The sequence below is a fragment of the Salmo trutta genome, chromosome 12 (genome assembly GCF_901001165.1).
Source record: "Salmo trutta chromosome 12, fSalTru1.1, whole genome shotgun sequence".
Taxonomy (NCBI): domain Eukaryota; kingdom Metazoa; phylum Chordata; class Actinopteri; order Salmoniformes; family Salmonidae; genus Salmo; species Salmo trutta.
The window spans coordinates 12,838,073-12,848,407 of NC_042968.1; the positions used below are offsets into that span (position 1 = coordinate 12,838,073).

At 42.0% G+C, this 10,335-nt stretch overlaps 1 long non-coding RNA gene across 1 annotated transcript; it reads right to left on the minus strand.

Moving 5' to 3' along the window:
• Positions 1 to 5,479: 5,479 nt before the first annotated feature.
• On the minus strand, positions 5,480 to 7,261 carry LOC115202695 (uncharacterized). The gene is made up of 3 exons (XR_003880022.1): positions 6,793 to 7,261; positions 6,407 to 6,559; positions 5,480 to 6,019 (listed from the first exon to the last, which is right to left on the minus strand). It is a non-coding gene; the product is annotated as an uncharacterized LOC115202695 (long non-coding RNA).
• Between the last annotated feature and the right edge of the window lie 3,074 nt (positions 7,262 to 10,335).

The following is a 10,335-nucleotide window of genomic DNA, read 5'->3' on the forward strand; positions in this document are numbered from 1 at the left end:
GCTGAATGTGGCTGTATCGTCAGTGGGAGATTGTGCTATAAACTTCAAGATTTTTGTCTTGTTAGTATTCTATATACTGACAGAAGACATTTAAGTGTTTTTTCCAAATGCATATTTGTGGAGACTCCATAAACAATAATATAACATATGCAATTAAACAGGCATCCTAATTTGGGATAATGTCACCTACCTTCTTTTTCGGCAGTCATCTTGCCCAGTTGCTACTCCAGAAATGCTCTATCAGTCCCCAGTTCTTCCATTCGAGCCTGGAGGACCTCTGCTTTATTCTTCCATTTAACCAATTCCTGGTTCATCAGCTTAATCTTTTTCACTTGGGGTGCAACAACATGAAGTGGCATATTTTCAAGTGGCATATTTGTTCCTTATAGGGAGAGAAAGTCCATAACCGAATTTGGCTAAAGCTGTAATATATGACTTTTTTGTTGAGAACCAATTTCAAATAGGAATATAAGTTGTAGATATTTAATTGTCATTGAAGTCTAATAAGTCTAATAAGTGGTAGATTGGTTCTAAGTGAACTATTTTTATGCTTTCCATTCTTAAGTTTTGTTTTTGAGTCTTTTACTTTTCGGTTTTGCGTACCAGCTTCAAACAGCTACAAATACAATATTTTTGGATATGGCGAACTATTAGAAATTTAGCAACCATGAAATGCTGGAGTGATTTCTGCATAGTGTATCTTTAATGCTTTGTATGTTTGCATGTTTTTTAGTAACTTTTTATTAACTGTAGCGCCACCTCAGAGCCAATGAGTTCCATATTTAAGAAGTGACAGAAGTATTTCTGCTATAACAAGCTTGGCTAGCTAGCTATATATAGAGCTTGTGATCGCTAATGTTAACTAGGTAGCTATCTCGCTACAACATTGACAAATGCTAGCTAAGTATAGTTAGCTAGCTAGTTCTCAAATTTTTGCTTAGATGTACTGTTAATGTTAGCTAGGCTAGTGGTTTGTTAACTACTTCCATTCCCTCCTTGTCCTCTTCCTTTGCACGGTCACGCATCCATGCTCTTGTCCCCTAGCTTCCATGATGGGTTGACTGCACTGGGTTGAAAAGATAGTGGACATTAAAAACGGCAAGATCCAGGTAGCTAGCTAAGCTTACTAGCTGGGGCCGAAAACCTATAACAGCGGTGATTGTTGCTACCACAGCATTCTGCAGCGATGCGCCATCCCATCTGGTTTGCACTTAGAGGGACTATCACTTGTTTTTCAACAGTACAATGACACAACACACCTCCAGGCCGTGTAAGGGCTATTTGACCAAGAACAATCACCCGACCTCAAGCCAATTGAGATGGTTTTGGATGAGTTGGACCGCAGAGTGAAGGAAAAGCAGCCAACAAGTGCTCAGCATATGTGGGAACTCCTTCAAGATTGTTAGAAAAGCATTCCAGGTAAAGCTGGGTGAGAGAATGCCAAGAGTGTGCAAAGCTGTCATCAAGGCAAAGGGTGGCTACTTTGAAGAATGATCTGTTTAACACTTTTTTGGTTCCTACATGATTCCATGTGAGTTATTTCATAGTTTTGATGTCTTCACTATTATTCTACAATGTAGAAAAAAAAGAAAATTAAAAAAAAACTTGAATGAGTAGGTGTGTCCAAACCTTTGACTGGTACTGTAAATATTTCAACAATGTAGCTAGGCACCTAACATTAACACATTAACTTACCTTATCGTTGTATCACTTTGCAGTCACTCCGTCTGGACCTAATATAGTTACAGTTGTGAATGTAACTTTACTGCAGGCAGGGGGGGAGGGGGGTCATCCATATACGAGTCATGCATGAAAGATACAGCAGGTAGCAGTGAAATCAATCTGCAACGTTATACACAGCCAATGAAATTGGAGTGTGCCAATTCTACTCAAAAAGTGTGCTAATTCCATTCAAAACACTAGCCATTTTCGATCTTGCCCCTTTGCATGCATCAGAGATAATGGATTGTTTGGTTAGGAACCAAATTGGCAAGGTCTATGTCAAACGGAATAAAAAAAACTACATTGAAATTGATAAACTGCCAGCAGAAGAAACGTCTGCTGAAAGGAAAAATGTAATGTGAGAAAAGTGGAGGGAAGAAGATGATGATGTCTTAGCAGTGCACAGACAACATCATCTGGTAAGTAATTGTTAGCTAGCGTTAGCTGAATGAATCAACTGGAAGCAAGTGGTATTTGTTTTCTAGAAACAATGCTTAATTGAAATATGAAATAATGCAGTAGCGACTGTTTCTACTGAGTTGCCTATAGCTCTCATTCCTATGTTGTTACAGTGTCTCTAGCCTACTAGGGCCACGGTTGCCAGGTCAAGGGACAAACCCCAATTTCGGGGTGATGCGTTTCATAAACAAAGTATTTGATTACCAGGGAATGCCTCCAAATGCCAAACAGAGGTTTGAGGAACGTGAGGCAACATGATATCATAGGAAAACGTCATCCTGTCATGTTTTTGAAAGAAGGAAAACATCACAATATATTAAGTTTTGTCAATGCATTGCACTCAATGGGAAAAGATGAGTCTCACAAGGTTGACGTTTTTGTCAATGTATTGCATTCAATGGAGAAAGATGAGTGTCACAGGGGCTATCTATATAGAGGTTTGGGTTAGGAGTCAGGGGTTAGGGTTAGAGTTACACATACAGACAGACATACAATTCTATCTGCAAAGTATTGAGGAACTCAGATAAACAGACAGACAGACATATACACTCATAGACAAACAGACATATACACACATAGACAGATACACTCATAGACAGTCAGGCAGGCAGACATACATATACACTCATAGACAGACATATGGGCAGGCAGACAGACAGACATGCAGTCAAGTAGGCAGGCAGACAGACAGACAGACAGAGTAGGACAGACAGACAGACATATACACTCATAGACAGAAAGAGAGACAGAAAGAGAGAGACAGACATACACTCATAGACAGACATATGGACAGGCAGATAGACAGACATGCAGGCAAGCAGGCAGACAGACAGAAAGAGACAGACAGACAAATACACTCATACACAGACAGACAGACAGAGACAGACAGACAGACAGACAGACAGACAGACAGACAGACAGACAGACAGACAGACAGACAGACAGACAGACAGACAGACAGACAGAGACACAGACAGTTTCAAGTCTGAAATAATCCAAAATAATGTCACAGATATACTCTTCAGAATTGATCTAACAAGGCTCTTACTTTCTACCGCTGCAAGACCATTGTGACTAAGGTAAAAAAAAATTATGCTTTTCGGCCAATTGAATTCATATTTCAATTGCCGGGTCATGACCGTCTCTTGGTAACAAATGTGTAACATTTTCGAAGATTCAACCTTTGTAACCCTTCAAAAATGCCCCTTTGACTTCCAATTAAGTCTCTTCCTTTAATCGCAGGATCTGAAATTCAATGTCCGGCATCCTGGGACACTCAGTCTTTAACAATGCCCTGAGTTTCAAATCTTTATGGTATAGGCATACTTCGGGATTTGGTGATTTTGGGTAATTTCCTACTTACCCAGAGTCAGACATTCTCATGGATACTATTATTATGTTTCTGCAATGCAGTTTGAAGGAAGTTGAAGGTAGCATATTGTTGGCTTAGCGCAATTGCTGGAAGTCAATGGGTATGTACTAGCCAGTTCCTGTCAAAATCAGGGAAGTAGACCTTCAAACTACTCCAAAGCTGGGTGGTAATCTGTATTTTATACATGTGTTAATTTGACTGATAATCATAAGAAATGAGATTCCATCAACATCCTCATTTACAAGCTATTTGGGTTCTGCCTGCGCTCTCTTCCCTCAAGACTTGGTGTGGTTTTGTAAACCAAACTCCCAGGAGGCAGCCAGTTGTTGCTTACTCTAGTTGCTAACATAACTAGCTAGCTTGCTTTCTTATTGGCAAATCATAACACTTCACAAATCATATCAGACTTTGAGGTAGAAGACCATTTTATTCAGAGACATATTTATTTGAACTTGAATTTACTGAGGAGGAACTTGTGCTGCTGGATGCTGAGCAAGCACGGAGGGAGGCTGAATCAGCAGCGGATCCAGTAAACAAGCTAACTGGAGCGGTGGTGAGAGCCAGATTTGAGGGGGATTGTTGGTGCAACTGAAGGGAATGCCAAACCATAGCAATCGACGATGAGTGTTTGTGCTGCACAGAGTGGGACTTGTTACTGCTATCGATGGGGGGGGGGGGGGGGGGGGGGCAACCTGACTCAGTTCCACCAGCTCTGTCAGTAGGAATGGGCCAAAATTCATCAAACTTATTGTAGGAAGCTTGTGGAAGGCTACCCGAAATGTTAGACACATATCAAACAATTTAAAGGCAATGCTACCAAAAACTAACTGAGTGTATGTAAACTTCTGACCCACTGGGAATGTGATGAAAGAAATAAAAGCTGAAAGAAATCATTCACTCTACTATTATTCTGACATTTCACATTCTTAAAATAAAGTGGTGATCCTAACTGATCCTAATTTTTACAAAATGTCAGGGATTGTGAAAAACTGGGTTTAAATGTATTTGGCTAAGGTGTTTATAAACTTCCGACTTCAACGGTATCTCCTGCGAAGAAAGCAGCGCACCAAGCGACTGTGTAACAAATCACAAGGACTTTTCTGCACTCATCAATCGTGGCGTTATAGAGACATTCTTCCATGTCCAGAAAATAAATTGGAAGAAGCAGCCCAGACCTGCTGGACCGAATGGACAGCTGTCCATCGAGTAAGTGATATTATTGTTCTAGTCCCAGCACACAGTAATAAAGTGTCAAAGACAAAGTATTGATAATGTTTGCAGTCTTATAATGCACTCTGATCAAATCAAACTTTTTCTTCTGATTAGATTGTTTGTATCTAGCCAATCATGAAAGCAATGTGTTTTTAGTCAACACAGGTTCATTTCATAACGACTGGTGCTTGAATGGGCAATGAAGGGAGAGACTCAGACGAGGAAACAGAAGAGTCTTGCCTTCATGTGTTGTTTCAAGGAAGCAGAGGATGTGATGGGCCTATTGTAATTAAACTACGATGACTTAGCTTCACAGCCAGACATTGACTAATCAACCAATTTAGTCATAGCACTCTAATAAACCAGTTCCTTCTATTTTGTAACAATTCTGTCAAATCACAGTAATAAATGCCATTATTTGAACCAGTACTACCTGTTTTGTGTCTATCTGCTTTAAGTAATTTAAGAAATAAAGCAGTCAAAACAAAGAATTGTTATCAGTAACATTTTAATACTGAAGGTACATTGGTAACACCCAACAAATCATAGTGTATACCTATGTAAATGACATGACAATCGATGAATCAGCAAAGACAATAATTTCTTTTTTACAACACAGATCACTGCACCCAAGTGGCGCAGCAGTCTAAGGCACTGCATCTCAGTGCAAGAGGTGTCACTACAGTCCCTGGTTTGAATCCAGGCTGTATCACATCTGGCCATGATTGGGAGTCCCATAGGGCAGCGCAGCGTTGGCCAGGTTTGGCCAGGTAGACCGTCATTGTAAATAAGAATTTGTTCTTAACTGATTTGCCTAGTTAAATAAAGGTTAAATAAAACAGCGAACAATACACAGTATAGACAAGGCATTCTCAAAATTCACATCAAAGAAAGTTAAAATAGACAGTATAAAGTAGGTATGCCGGCACTTTTATTTACAGTAGTAGCCTACATTAGATGGATTTTTATCAAATCCAATGTTAAGGATAAGATGCTAACAAATGATATTACAATGGAGTGTGTTCGTATTAGGTTGGGGGGGTCAGAAAATCCCCCAAGTGTCCTTGAGTCTTGATGTGTGTGTTGCAATAACCTCCTCCTTGCTGGGGTTTGGGATGGGGGCTGTTGGCAGCCAGACGACAGCCGCTTCCACAGGATTTTGGCTCCCAGTATTTCACTAATTTGTCCATGAGGACGCGCTCAATCAGGTCATTCCTGGTGGGCTGGTATATTGGCCGGGCAATTCAACGTTGACTGTTTAGGGTAAACAATGTTGTATTTTGGAGTGACAGAAATATGAAAAGAGAACATAAACCAGTGAATACAATATAAAAACAAGGACACTTCTTGGTTTCCTACTATGCACTCGTCCAAAAGGCTACATCCAAATGATCAGATAAGCGTAGTTAAGTTAGTCAGCTCCCCAGGTGCCTCTGAAACAACTGAAAGGGTGCACCATACCCCAAAGAAACCCCCCACTTTCACCAAGTCAACCAAACTATCCAGCAGGGGCAATTACCTGTCCTTTTGTTAGAATAGATCTGTCTGGACAGGCCCAATGATTGTTTTGTCATATTGGGATGGTAATGCAAAGTGCTAAAGTGTAAATCAGAACATTGATGTCATAGTTTCAGTAGTTACCAGCAATGGTTGAGGCTTGTCCTCTATTACGGTTCTGATTCTCTTTGTGGTCCAAAACTGTCAACTGGGTACGGGCTTTCATGCTGTAGTCTTTGAAGTGGAGACGCTTTTGACAGTATTTCAACATAGAACTGTGAAATACCTCAAGTGTTCCTGGTAAAACATAACAAAAGAGAAGCGAGACAATCTTAGATGGAGCATTGATTAACACAGGCATGGCAGGCGCCAAACAGATATTATGTGCCAAGTCATTTGCTTGTGAACAACTACGCACAAATCAGAGCACAATAATAATAGGATTCAAAGAAAGCATTTCTCATCTGTGAAAAGGACAGGTTCTGTGTGTGTATCATGTCATATACTTCCAAATTCAATGGGGAACACACCTGTGTGCTTGAACTGTCCCATCTGATCGAGATCATTCTGCATGCGTTTGTCTATGACCAGAGAGTACAGGGCTTTGAAGGTTTGGTGAATCTTCCTGTAATTACCTCTTCTTCCATTGCTGGTCCGCTGTTAGCGCTCCATGGTAACAGTGGTGTTCCACTCCGTCCACTTCCCAGCGATAGACTCCACAGATGTTATTTTATTTATTTGTGATGGAGCATTGACCTGAACCTGCACTTCAACTCTAGAAAATGACATTTGATCACAAACAGGCACGAATTCAACAGACGAGCATTGTTGATATCTGCACACCGTTCCGGGAAATGGAGATGTGGCTGTCAGGGTGAGTAGATTGTTGGCTCCTGATAGACAGGGCAGATTTATGGCCCTAGACCTCTTGGCACCAGTGGGGGATGGGTAATACTGTCACAAACACTTCAAAGTGGTCTGAGACCAGCTGAGGGGAGTGAGACATGAGTGGGGTTGTTTTTCTACAGTTACACTATTGATTTATGTATTTACCTCTAACTCCTCCACATGAGCTACAACTCCACCAGAGATGATGGCAGATACTCTTCACCCACAGCGTAAGATCAAATCAAATTAAAATACATTATTTGTCACATGCTTCGTAAACAACAGGTGTAGACTAACAGTGAAATGCTGACTTATTGGCCCTTCCCAACAATGCAGTGAAACAAATTGAAACAAAAGAAAAAAATAACACAAGGAATAAATGCACAATGAGTAATGATAACTTGGCTATATATACTGGGTACCAGTACCGAGTCGATGTGCAGGAGTACGAGGTAATTGAGGTGCAGGGGTACTTATTTAGGTATTTATTTACTTTTATTTAACTAGGCAAGTCAGTTAAGAACAAATTCTTGTTTACAATGATGGCCTACCCTGACCAAACCCGGACAATGCTGGGCCAATTGTGCGCCTCCTTATGGGACTCCCAATCACGGCTGGTTGTGATACAGCCTGGAATCGAACCAGGGACTGTAGTGACGCCTCTGGCACTGAGACGCAGTGCCTTAGACTGCAGCACTATTCGGGAGCCCAACATTGAGGTAGATATGTACATATACTGTAGATGGGAATAAAGTGAATAGGCAACAGGATAGATAATAAACAGTAGCAGCAGCATATGTGATGACTCAAAAGAGTTAGTGCAAAAACGGTCAATGCAGATAGTTAACCAATAGCGACCCAGATGAACTATTTAGCAGTCTTATGACTTGGGGGTAGAAGCTGTTCAGGGTCCTGTTGGTTCCACACTTGGTGCATCGGTACCGCTTCTCAATGTTTAGGGCCTTTCTCTGACACCGCCTGGTATAGAGGTCCTGGATGGCAGGTAGCTCGGCCACAGAGATGTAGCGCCTTGCAGTCAGATGCCAAGCAGTTACCATACCAAGCGGTGATGCAGCCAGTCAAGATGCTCTCAATGGTGCAACTGTAGAACTTTTTGAGGAGCTGAGGGCCCATGTCGAAACCTTTCAGCCTCCTGAGGGGGAAGGCAGCGTTGTCGGGCCATGATAATTGTTGGATCATGATAATTCCTTAGTGATATGGACACCGAGGAACTTGAAGCTCTCGACCTGCTCCACTACAGCCCGTCGATGCGGATGTGCTCTGACCTCCGTTTCCTGTAGTCCACGATCAGCTTCCTTTAGGCCATCTCATCGTCGTGGGTGATCAGGCCTACCACTGTCGTATCGTCTGCAATCTTAATAATGGTGTTGGAGTCGTGTGCGGCCACACAGGCGTAGGTGAACAGCGAGTACAGGAGGACTAAGCACGCACCCCTGAGGGGCCCCCGTGTTGAGGGTCAGTGTTGGGAGATGTGTTGCTGCCTACCCTCACCACCTGTGGGCAGTGCGTCGGGAAGTCCAGGATTCAGTTGCAGAGTGAGGTCTTTAATCCCATGGTCTTTAGCTTAGTGATGAGCTTGAAAGGCACTATGGTGTTGAACGTTGAGCAGTGTGGAGTGCAATAGAGATTGTGTCATCTGTGGATGTCTTTACAGTTTACTGTCCTTTACATGTATGCCTGGTGTCAAATTGGATGTTCAATGTCCGGATAGGACTCTCTCATTATCTTTCGAATGGAGAACGATCTGTCTGTTGTGACCACCTTGACATCTATTCCCTTACCAATAAGATGCTCGAGTCCCCTCTGGAAACCTACTGGTTCCATTGCAGGAGAGCGTGTGGCCTCTGTAACCTTAGGGCAGTGGTACTCATTGTGTGGCCCGCGGGCCGCATCCCTTAATTTGTGGCTTGCGGTGATTTTTCTATTTTCCATTCATAATACAACTTCAATTCAATGTGTTTAATGCAGGCCTGAATCACTTCATTGAATATATCTATTGTTCCCTGGACGGCAGATAGATGGCAGTATAGCGCAGCTGTTGAACAGAAAGGCCGAAATAGAACGTAACTGCTCAGCTACAGCGACCTACACATATCAGTTTGCTACTAGCTAATTTTGCAGTCTGGTCGACATGGATCGATTTATTGCAAAAAAGAAATGTAAATCTATTGACAATGAAAATGAGGGGGAAGTGCTGGAGAACAACGTGACAGCTATGAACGAACAACAACCGGAGAACCAGGAAAATCAGGAAATGGCGGCGGGGAAATGCAGCTAGCTAATGTAGCTAACCTGGCAAACGCGAAGGATATGGTCGACTCAAGAAGAACACAGACAAGTCCTTTTTGTACTGCATGATGGGACTAGCTCACTTTGTCTTATTTGCTAGAAGGCAGTCAATTGTTTTAAATGAGCAAATTTAGAGTGACATTTCCAGTCACACCATGCCCACTTTGACAAAACAACCTCAGAAACAACAAAATAGCGCAACTCAAAGGACAGCTCAAAGGACACCAGCAAATAATGGACAGAACTAGCACTGATGCAGAAATAACGACAGAGACAACATATGAGATTGCTTGGACACTCGCGAGAAACAAGGCGGCCTTCGCAGACGCGGAGATTGTCAAATAGTGTTTTTTGGCCTCAGCCGAAATATTGTATGCTGATTTCACAAACAAGGTAGCTATTTTAAAGCAAATGAAGGGACTGCAACTCTCAGACTCGACCATAACAAGACACATAGAAGACATCAGCGAGGACATCAGTAAGCAACTGATTACTGACATCCATGGTGCAGTGTTTTAGTATTGTGCTTGACGAAAGCACTGATGTAAGTGACATTGCACAATTATGTGTTTGAGTCCGCTTCACACAAAACGAGTCATTCAGAGAGGAACTTTTATGTTTACTGCCCCTTCAGGGACAAACACAAGGAGAGGATATTCTGAAAGCCCTTGTTACATTTTTTTGCTGATAATAATATTGCTGGTCAAATCTGGAATCTGTGTGCACTGACAGTGCCCCAAACATGTGAGGGAAGGAGAAGGGACTCATAGGCCTGATGAGAAAGAAACACATTTGTTGCGTTTCATTGTATCATTCATCAAGAAGCACTTGTGGCTAAACTCAGACTGACTTACAGAATATGACGCAGCAAGTCG